This window comes from Acyrthosiphon pisum, chromosome A2 (assembly GCF_005508785.2).
Source record: "Acyrthosiphon pisum isolate AL4f chromosome A2, pea_aphid_22Mar2018_4r6ur, whole genome shotgun sequence".
NCBI lineage: Eukaryota > Metazoa > Arthropoda > Insecta > Hemiptera > Aphididae > Acyrthosiphon > Acyrthosiphon pisum.
Window position 1 is genome coordinate 96,516,950 of NC_042495.1, and position 10,196 is coordinate 96,527,145.

A 10,196-nucleotide genomic window follows, 5' to 3' on the forward strand; every position below is an offset into this window, starting at 1 on the left:
TTTGAGAGAGACAGTGTCATTAGATTACCGATTAAAATATTTAAGTGTATAAAAAGGTAGTTATAAGAAAAAATGATTTACCTCTTGTAAATTTAACCTATACCAATTATTTAAATTAAAAGTATTAATGCATATTTTACTAATCTTTAGAGGACCATAGTTAATAAACTAGTGAACTAAAATTGATGATTTGACTATCAACATTTTCAGAAAAAAAAAACTTTACCGGATTCCATTAAAAAATATAGTACTTACCAATTGAAAAAATAAAGTTGATTTTCCAATTGGTACACCTGAGTGGTTAAGCATTTTTAAATTTTTCTAAAAAAACTGCCTGTTAAAAATAAAAAACACGTCTTTTTTCGTTTTAACGAAATTCTATGTCATCGATCCATAATCGTTAAAAAACCCCGCGTACAATGACATAAGATACACCCTGTATATAAATACTCACACTAACCCGTGTCACATAATATTGTTATAAATTATAATATTTGACTGATGCGTTGTATATTTTAATTTCACTCGGTTTCAATAATCGAATATTCGCCACCACCGTTACGTATTATTTATTTGTTTAGATTACAATTATTTATGTATTCGTGTTTTTGATACGGTTATTACCTAGGTTCGTACAAGTCGAATACGATTACTTTTTATATTGAATTAAGAATTATTATATTATTACCGACAAACTAAAATCGCTTAATTATAATCATATTAAGATTTAATATATTATAATATGCAGGCATGCAGTCGACTCTCGGTAACTCGAATTTCAAGGGGGTAATTTCAATCGAGTAATTAAAATATTTACAAATTTCTAGATATCAAAAACTAATAATTAAATATTATAATAGGCTTGTGTCGTTTGAAAAAATAATTTTATATATTTGAGATACCGAAATAGGTTAGAGTTACAGTCGACTGTATACTATATTATATTTATGTTGTTATAGATAGATCGAAACTAGGTGGAAATTAGAGGTGAGAGCAAACTGAAAATTCAATAATATTTACCTTTCAAAAAGCTTGGGATAAGATACGACATATCGATTTGGTCTGCTCGTGACCTTTTTGTTAGATTCTAAGATACAGTTTGAGTTGATCCCTATAATATTGCCTCGGTCGATACTCGATTTTATTGAAGTTTGTGATGTTTATCGCAAATTACTAGATTCATTTTTTTCTTTATTTGTTTTAATGTATCTGAGATACATATTGGAACCCAATTTATGTTTCCGTTGGTATATTAATTCATTTTCGTCGCCAACACCGGACACATTAGTTCGTTTTTTTATACATAAATGTGGGTTCTCAATTACTTAACAGATATCATTGTCTTTAAGTCGATAGTACCTTGTCACCGCTGTATAAAATACCAAGGTTTATTTTTGATAACACTGTACATATTGTCACATGTTTGTGCGTATTACGGAGCTTATTCAAGAAAAAAAAACTGTTTATAATTGTTTTAACAAAAATCTAATTTCTAAATCGGGATTACTGTTAACGTATTTTACTGTTTTGCATTATTATTTCAAATTAATTAATTGATCCAATAACGTTATTTTTCGTTAATTGTAAACAGTTAAAAATGTGAATAAAATATCGTTTAAGGATAATTATAAATAACAATATAAAAAGTGATCGTGTTCGGAGCTGAAAAAAAAATGTGAAAAAACAATAACCATAATTTATTAAAGGAAATTAAAGATTTGGCACTCCTAAAGTATACACTTACATTACATTCTGCAGATTATACGGATCTTCGTGTTAGTGCCGATTAATTAATGTTTGTTCAACCCAAGTGCACCTCCAGAAATTAATATAAAATATTTGTTTTTGAGTAATTACTTACTACACTCCATTTGAAACGTGATAAATAAATGTAAGTCTCGTTCTCGTATGGCAGTGATTACGTAAACTAATAATAATTATTCCGAGCAGCGAATATATAAATATTTAACTTTTCAATGAATACAACGGTACGCAATTTGATCAATGATTTAAATATGAGAGTGCGAAAACGACGTGTGGGACTTCGTGAGTGTGTGTCAAGATTGACATTGCAGGTATTGCGCATCACTCTGATAATAATTCCACTGTCTCGTATAAATTATAAATTGCTATATAAGTGCGTTTGGTTAATTCTATTGTAATTATTTTTTATTAAAAACGTATTACAGTTATTTTATTTGGTTGCAAAAATTGACGTAGTATCTATAGGTAATTGAGTTTTTTTTTCGACCATACTCGCGAGTATTCGTATTGCATGGGAATATATACCATCCACTGAGCAACATTATCAATAGAATTATTATAATTAGCATACATTTTTAGAACCGTTGTTTATATGCAAATGCATTTTTATCCCAAGAGAATTTGAACAAAACAAATCCCATTAATATTCGAAGGAAAGTAACCAAGCCTATATCACACAAACAACATTGTTCTCAATTTTTTATACTCTAAAAGTAAATAATATTGTTATAATTTAAATGTTATTATTTGAATAAACAATTCATTTCTTTATCAAAATATAAACTTGTTTTATGCATCGCATAGGTGGGGGGGGGGCACTAAATTTTAACTTTTTATTCTCTGTTTAACATTTAGTCTCTAAAAAAAAACTTGAATCATAAAACTATTTATTCATAATCAATTTCAAATGTTTGACTTGGTAGGTTGAGTGACACATTTGACGTTTGGTTACATTTATTTGAGATACAGAAGAGACTTAATTGAATTAAAAGTACAACTATTGGATTTCAATATAAAAAAAAATTGGTTCATCGTCAAATGACAAACTTATAGAATTTAAAAACGTAAAACTTAAAATATTTTTTGTGTTACTAAAAGTTTTCATTTAAAAACTAATGAATAATTCATTTTTTTTACTTAAAAAAAATATACATATTATATTGTTATAAATATTTCCTTCGAAAATTTAAAATATACTTTTATTGTTTTGTTATAATTTTTCTGTATTTTTGATCTTTATTTCACAGAAAGTTGTCAAACTGATTATTTTTATTTGAAAACAGTAAATTAAATTTTTATTTAGATTTCTGCAAACGGATATTATATTTTTTTTTATCAAAATGTTGATGCATGGGTGTATAAATAATAAACTATTGGTTTACCAGTAATAAATCACTTTAAGTTAAGACAAAAATAGCTGAGTGGTAAAGAAGTCATTTTATTTTTGTACATATTTTTACTTATCCTCTCTCATAATATTACCATTACTTTACATTTTAAACGGCTTTATCTACCTACAGTTTACCTACAGTTTACATCTACCTAAGTTTCAATATAGGTTATTTATACTTTGAATATTTTTTATAATTTATATACGTAAAAAAAAAATTAAATATAAATACTGTTATTTAAAAATTATGATTCGATGCATTATGTGTAAAGTTGAAATGTAAAATATCGTAAATATCATATAAATTATACAAAAAGAAAATATTGTGAGAATTGAGCTTACTCGTTGTTGTTTTATCAGAAGCATAAGTACTTTTAAAATATATTATTTATATTGATAAATACATTTGAAAACTAATCCCATACATAAACCAATTAAATTAAATATTTTATCAAGCTTTTCATGCGAATTCATTATTTTTTTTTTCCTAAAGCCATCAAATTAAACAAATTATTTCATTTTCATTTCGCAGTTGTATGCTTGTTGTTCGTTTATAATGGACTAACATTATTTCAAATTAGGTAGTATTTGCATTAATATGAATTTTCACAATTTATCATAGATACAAAATAATTATTATTTTGTGTACACTGTACCTATAACAATGCCAGTATTATGACACTGAACTGAAAAAAATGCATCTTTCACCCTGGAAAATGTTTAATCATAGGTTCAAGCAGTATAGTTTTTCAAAAGGCTAAAAATAAAAAGTCTCATTAAAATAATGACAACAGGCAAACTGTTGTGTGCACAGTTTAATGAACATTTTTTTTTTTTGTTAAATATAATTACTTTGTTATGTAACAATTTACCATACCGTGTTATAAATTGTGTTACCTATCTATTCAAATAAAATTTACATACAGTACGATATAAATATTTAATACCATACAAGTCGTATTTCAGCGTCGACACGTCTCGAACATAATATGCGACATTACTTACAGGCGATTACCTAATAATAATATTTTAAAAAATACCTTCGTATTATATAATTATTATAAAATGTTTAAAATTATTTAAAACGCAAAATAAACAATGACATGTCAATGTACATCAGCTTACCGTCTTAGCGTTGAGATTTTGCGAATAACACGTAACAGTATTATAATATTAAATTACGAGGTAATTTAAAATATGTCAAACAATGTGACACGCATGTCTCTTTCGAATTAAAACAAACGATCTATGCCAACACTGTAATACATAATATAGGTACTTATCTCGGTATAAACCTCTTACATAATATTATACAACATTTGGCGCGATCTAGAGGGTTTGAACTTAAACACGTTTTTACTCGCTAAAACGTATTAAATTCCACGGATAGCGATCCTATATTATTTATCGATAAGTTGCTTACCAAATAAAATCTACCGGCGTAATGCGTATAAACTATCGTGTATACTTCTTTGCAGTCCATACGAGACCACTATAATATTGAAGCAATGTCATACTAAATATTTTATTGTGTTCAGTTAAAACTATTACATTTAATGTGTTTTGTCTACTCGGTACTCCACGTTTTTACGATTCGACTCGGGCAGACTTATAATTTCTATGCCTATATCATAATGAATCCGATTTTTTTTTATATATCTCAGCTGTGAATTGTTGTCGAACCACTCTCAAGGATTTTCGTTGTTATTCATATTCATATTCATATAATATTTATGAAATCGTTAACTCGGTTATTTGTTCACAAACTGTAGTTAGATTCTAAACCGCATTAAGAAATAATACGAAGTGCGCTTAATACACATGAATAATGAATGAATAAATAAATACGAGACTCGAGAAAAACTAGTTAAGTCAAACAGAATATCTTAGCAATAGTACCTACTAAATATTATATTTTCACAAAGTTACTTTTATATCGCTGTCTGGCGTCTTGTACACTTTATTATATTGTTGTTTAAAAATGACTAGAGCTAGCGAGTGAACATTGAATTACAAGTAGTTAATAGGCTGCACCATTTGCATTATTTATATTAATATTTTATTATATATTTATACAACAAGTACAAAACATATTTTAGTACTAACGCGCATAATGTTCACACATCGTACACACGATGGATTGTGGTAATAACTTATAACTCTTAACAGGTGGTACGTTGATAGCTCGATCCTGTCTTTAAGCTAAACACGATCAGACGTCTGCAAGACTATGCATAATATTCATCAACGAAAATTACGGTGTTGAACATGATATGTGTTTTATTTTTCTGTGTATAATAGTTCTTACTCTTCGGAATAACATACTTAATATTTTATAATATGATTACGCTCTCGTGTGTAGTCTCATTTGTAGTCCGAGTGACGGATTTGACCCGTCACGATAAACGAACCGACAAATAAACCACTATTAACTGCAGTAATATAAATTACTATATACGAGTAACGAGCGTATAATATATAATTATAACACAGTACCTATTTACTATTTATTATTTATTAGAAACTTTTTTTTTAACGTTTTATTCTCTCGTCGACAATTGGCGCCCGACGTAATTACCCTACCACTATCTACTATTATATATCTTCAAAATATTAAAGTAACTATAAAATCATGATATTCTATAAAATAACATTATTGATATTATTATATGATAACGTGTACTGGTAAAAATATAACAATGGGTTAAACACGGTAGCACAGTACTATAATTAAAATAATATACGTTATATCTGTAGATATTATCTAAATCTGTGTTGTATTGTACTATGATAATGGTATAGCGTTTAGTTGGAACAGTACAAATCGAAATACATTTTAATACGATCGCGATGAGCCATCGAAACGTGTATATAATGTACCCATTATATATTTGTATTACGATTTTGTCTGTATACAGGGTGATTCACCAAGCATAAGTACTCACCACAATTTATTATTCCCTTCTAATAAAGAATGTATTGGAGTTATGATTTGAGTATCTTATTCCTTACTTAATGACTGTATTTGCAAATATGAACTGATTGTTGATTCTGTATACCAATAAGGAGTATCCTGTGGCGATAACAACTTCTTTTTTTAGATTCGCCCTTTTTTCCTGCTTATTGTTTAGCAGACGAATCTTTTGAAAATGTTATTCCAAGTATATAAAACCTTTTATAATATGTTTGAAAAACTATTGGATGAAATATTACATCAATTTTATATTTTTGTAAAACTATTTATAAGGACCAGACAAGTATCCTTAGTTCAAACATCTTATCAGTTTGGAAACTATATTCTTACGAATTATGGTTAAGATTCATCGATTTTTTCAAAAAAATCGCCTGCTTAACAATTTGCAATAAAAAAAGATTGGTTCTCGATTGGAAAAAAAATAAGTTTGTAGCGCCTCGGGACATTCCTTAAACAGTTGAAAAAATCGAAATAATATTACAGTACGTATACTTAAAAGTTCCAAAAACCAGAATTTGAATAAACTCATTATTATATTAGAGGAATGGATTGGGTCGAGCACGCTCGGCCAATCGCCCTGTATAATATCATTATGCATAACGTGATGGTAATGGACAATCCGTTCGTAAAACGCACACTTCGCAAAAGTCCTCGACAATACTGGAATCTGCAGCAGTCTTATTACTATAATAGAGGTCCCATAAAGTCTACCGGTAATGGACCGTTGTGGAATATCGCGGTGTTAAAAACGTGCGAACCGTGCCAATATATAGTGCGCTAGTCGCATTATAACAGGCGACACGGTGTCTATATTATACTGTATAATATACCATATATATGAGTGTGTGTGTGTGTGTGTGTGTGTGTGTGTGTGTGTGTGTGTGTGTGTGTGTGTGTGTGTGTATGTGGGTGTGTGGGTGTATGCAGGGTATAAGAGTGGGTATGCGTAATAACAATACCACTAATAATAAGAGCATTATGCGATCCGTATATAACGTTGTTTAGCGCCCGCCACCCAACGATTCGTGCCGTTAGAGCTGATCGCGAAATAATTATTAAAGGTCTCCATCCGCGTACGAGGGAGGAAGATATTCCGCCATGTGGGAAACCTAAAATCGTCGCCGTTTTTCCTTTTTTTTTTGTCAGTACGCAGTGACGAAAATATTTTTGAACATATATGTGGGGAGGGGACTATATTATAAATCGCAATTAACACGTATTCATATTTATTATACTGACGAAGACAAGTTAGCAAATATTTGGGAGGTTTTGAGAGCGGTCCGAGACTCGGGGGCGGATTATCCCTACAAGTTTATATACAGACTGATTTAAAGTATGCACAATATGCTCTGAATACAAATTATTCTGGCTCCGGCTATGTATGGATATGATATTATGATATGATCACGTGGTGTAGCGGCGAAAGAAAATCAAAAACGAAGCACAATATAAGAAAAATCTACAGCGAAAACAATAAACAGAGTTCTTCTCCATCGCCTGGTCACGTTTCTACGACATACACATAAAGGATCTGGTCAAACACACTCGTCCTTAACGACAGTATTGCATTACGACGACGACTCTAATAATATATTATTATTATTAATAATGTTCTCGGCGACGTTTAAACGACGTACAGTTAATGCCGGACAGACTGCACTCTAAGTAACGTTTACGTCCACCGACCGATGTTCGAAAAGCTCAATCGGCCGTACGTTCATTATTAATTATCCACGACTTGCGATTTTCAAAAATATCAAAGGAACTGTCGTAAGGCTCCGTGTCAGCTGCGCCGTCCATTAGTCACAACTTTTGCAATTTGTATGTCTTTAAAAGTAATATGCAAAAACGCCTCTAAACATGCACTATAAAAATGCTTTTAATGAAAAACAAAGAACGAAAGCAACTTAAAGTATTGTTATCGTTTTTTAACTCTATAATTATTTGTAGATATTAAAAAGAAACGCTATGAATGCTAAGATTATTGCACGAATCCTACACTTTGGACTGACCAATATGCGCCTCTATCAATACTATGTTAATTTGAATTAAAACCCTACATTTGGTGAAATTATAAAATTCACTTTCAGTTCAAAAAAAAAAAAAAAAATAGTTAATAATTTTCCAATAATTAAAAAAAATCCGCAAAAACATGACGACAGACGCCCTACAAAATTTTGTTTGACGAAAAATGTGAAATAAAAGTAAATCTGTGATCATGGCAGGTACTTTAAGACAAATTTTCCACTTACTGAGCTGCGTTTTGAACACTATAAAATTACGACATTACACCAAAATCCCAGCCCTAGTTGTTATCACCGTTACCGTGGTCATCGTTTTGTGGGATCGATTACCGTGCTCGGCGGTCGCCGTGGTCACACTGTGCGAATCTGGCGAGCGCGCTCGACGAGCACCGCCGCCACCGCCGCGGCCGCCGTCGAGCGGTAGGCTCGCGCGCGCGACGCGGCGGACACATTGCTGGGTTCTCGCGGCGGGCGTCGGGTCACGCGAGTGCCGTCCGACGCACCGAACGCGCCGAAAGTGCACCGCGAGCGCGCGCTTCACACGCACAGGCTGTCGTGACACCTGCAGGGCTTGACTTACGCGCGCGATAAGACGACGCCGATAATAATATAACTACAGTACTTAGAACTCATAACTACGTGCCGTCCGGACGACCAGTCCAGTCCGCGGCGCGCCATGGGGGACGACCGCGACGAACTGGAAATGCCTCTGATGCCGCGGCGAGACGACGGTGGTGACAGTGGCCGGCGGGCTTCCGTGGTGGTGACGATGGTGCCGAGGGACGGGTCCGCGTACGGCGCGGCGTCCAGTCTGCGGCTGGTCAAGCAGCCGTCGCGGCCACCGTCGTCGTGTTCGTCTGCCGATGGCCGGACATCGACCGACCGGAAGAAGAGCTCGGCCAACGGCGGGTTAGCCATCAAGTCGCCGTCCAAGTCGGCCCATTCTTCCGTGTCCGGCAAGACTTCGGCTCAGGTACGCGGATCCAGCCGGGGTGTTAGGTGCGAGAAACCGGTTTCCGGGAGAGCCCCCCCCCCTTCACCAAATTCAACCGTCGCAAATTCAATGCGCCGCGGACGCTACTTTGGACGCGTAAAACCGTTTCCGGAGCAACCCCACTTACGATAATTGGACCCTTCACAAACCACCATCGTTGTAAATCGACTATCGATCATAATATTATAACGGTTTTGTTCGAACGGAAAAGGGCAGTTTTTCATTTCACATTCGTATAGGTAGTATTTTAGATAAACTAAAACCTAAAAAGTGATTATTTTTAATGACGTTGAAATATATATTTCTTTCTGACTAGGTCTAATGATGTAGGTGAGTTTTATTTCGCTTAGACAATTTTTTAGAAAACAACCTAAATTGTGAACCACGAAGATACGAGTAATTTTTGAAATTTTCAAGCAGTTTTCCAAAACGATAATTTAATGAAACACTGTTTTTTTTATTATTTTAATCAAAGTCGAATTCTTCGAGTAAATAAATAAAATAATAATAAACATCGTAAACGGTTGAAAATGTTCAAATGTCCAAAAATTTCCAGAAAGAGATTTTACATCGGTACCTGCGTAGTACCTACGTACCATTACAATATAGGTACTTGCCATATTTAACGAACTATATATTTTCACATCCAGCACCCTTCCCCCATCCCATCCACCCACCATTTATAGGTTTCGCGTCGCGATAGGTTAAGTACTACCAATGATGAGGATAAAAATATCTATGTAAAATAATAAAATATATATTATATCGTATTATCGTGTTTCTGCGTCGCGTACCTACGCACTTACTCTTCGGCTGAGAGTTCCGTTTTGTCGTCGTAGAAATCGTCCGATCTCTCGACGAAATATTACTATCGCATATTTTCGACCGATCTCTGCTGCGAAACAGCCCTTCGGAGCTGGAGAAACGACGATGGCGACGATTATGACGATAATATATTGTAACAACACGCTGATAACGGCATATAACACTCATAAGTCACGTTATAATAATATTCTCGAACGTCGTGTATATAATATATATATATCTGTA

General features: G+C 32.9%; 1 protein-coding gene across 8 annotated transcripts in view; it reads left to right on the plus strand.

Moving 5' to 3' along the window:
• The window catches only part of LOC100169516 (potassium voltage-gated channel unc-103), a 137,003-nt gene that overhangs the window by 92,469 nt on the left and 34,338 nt on the right, over positions 1 to 10,196 (plus strand). The window lies entirely within an intron of this gene.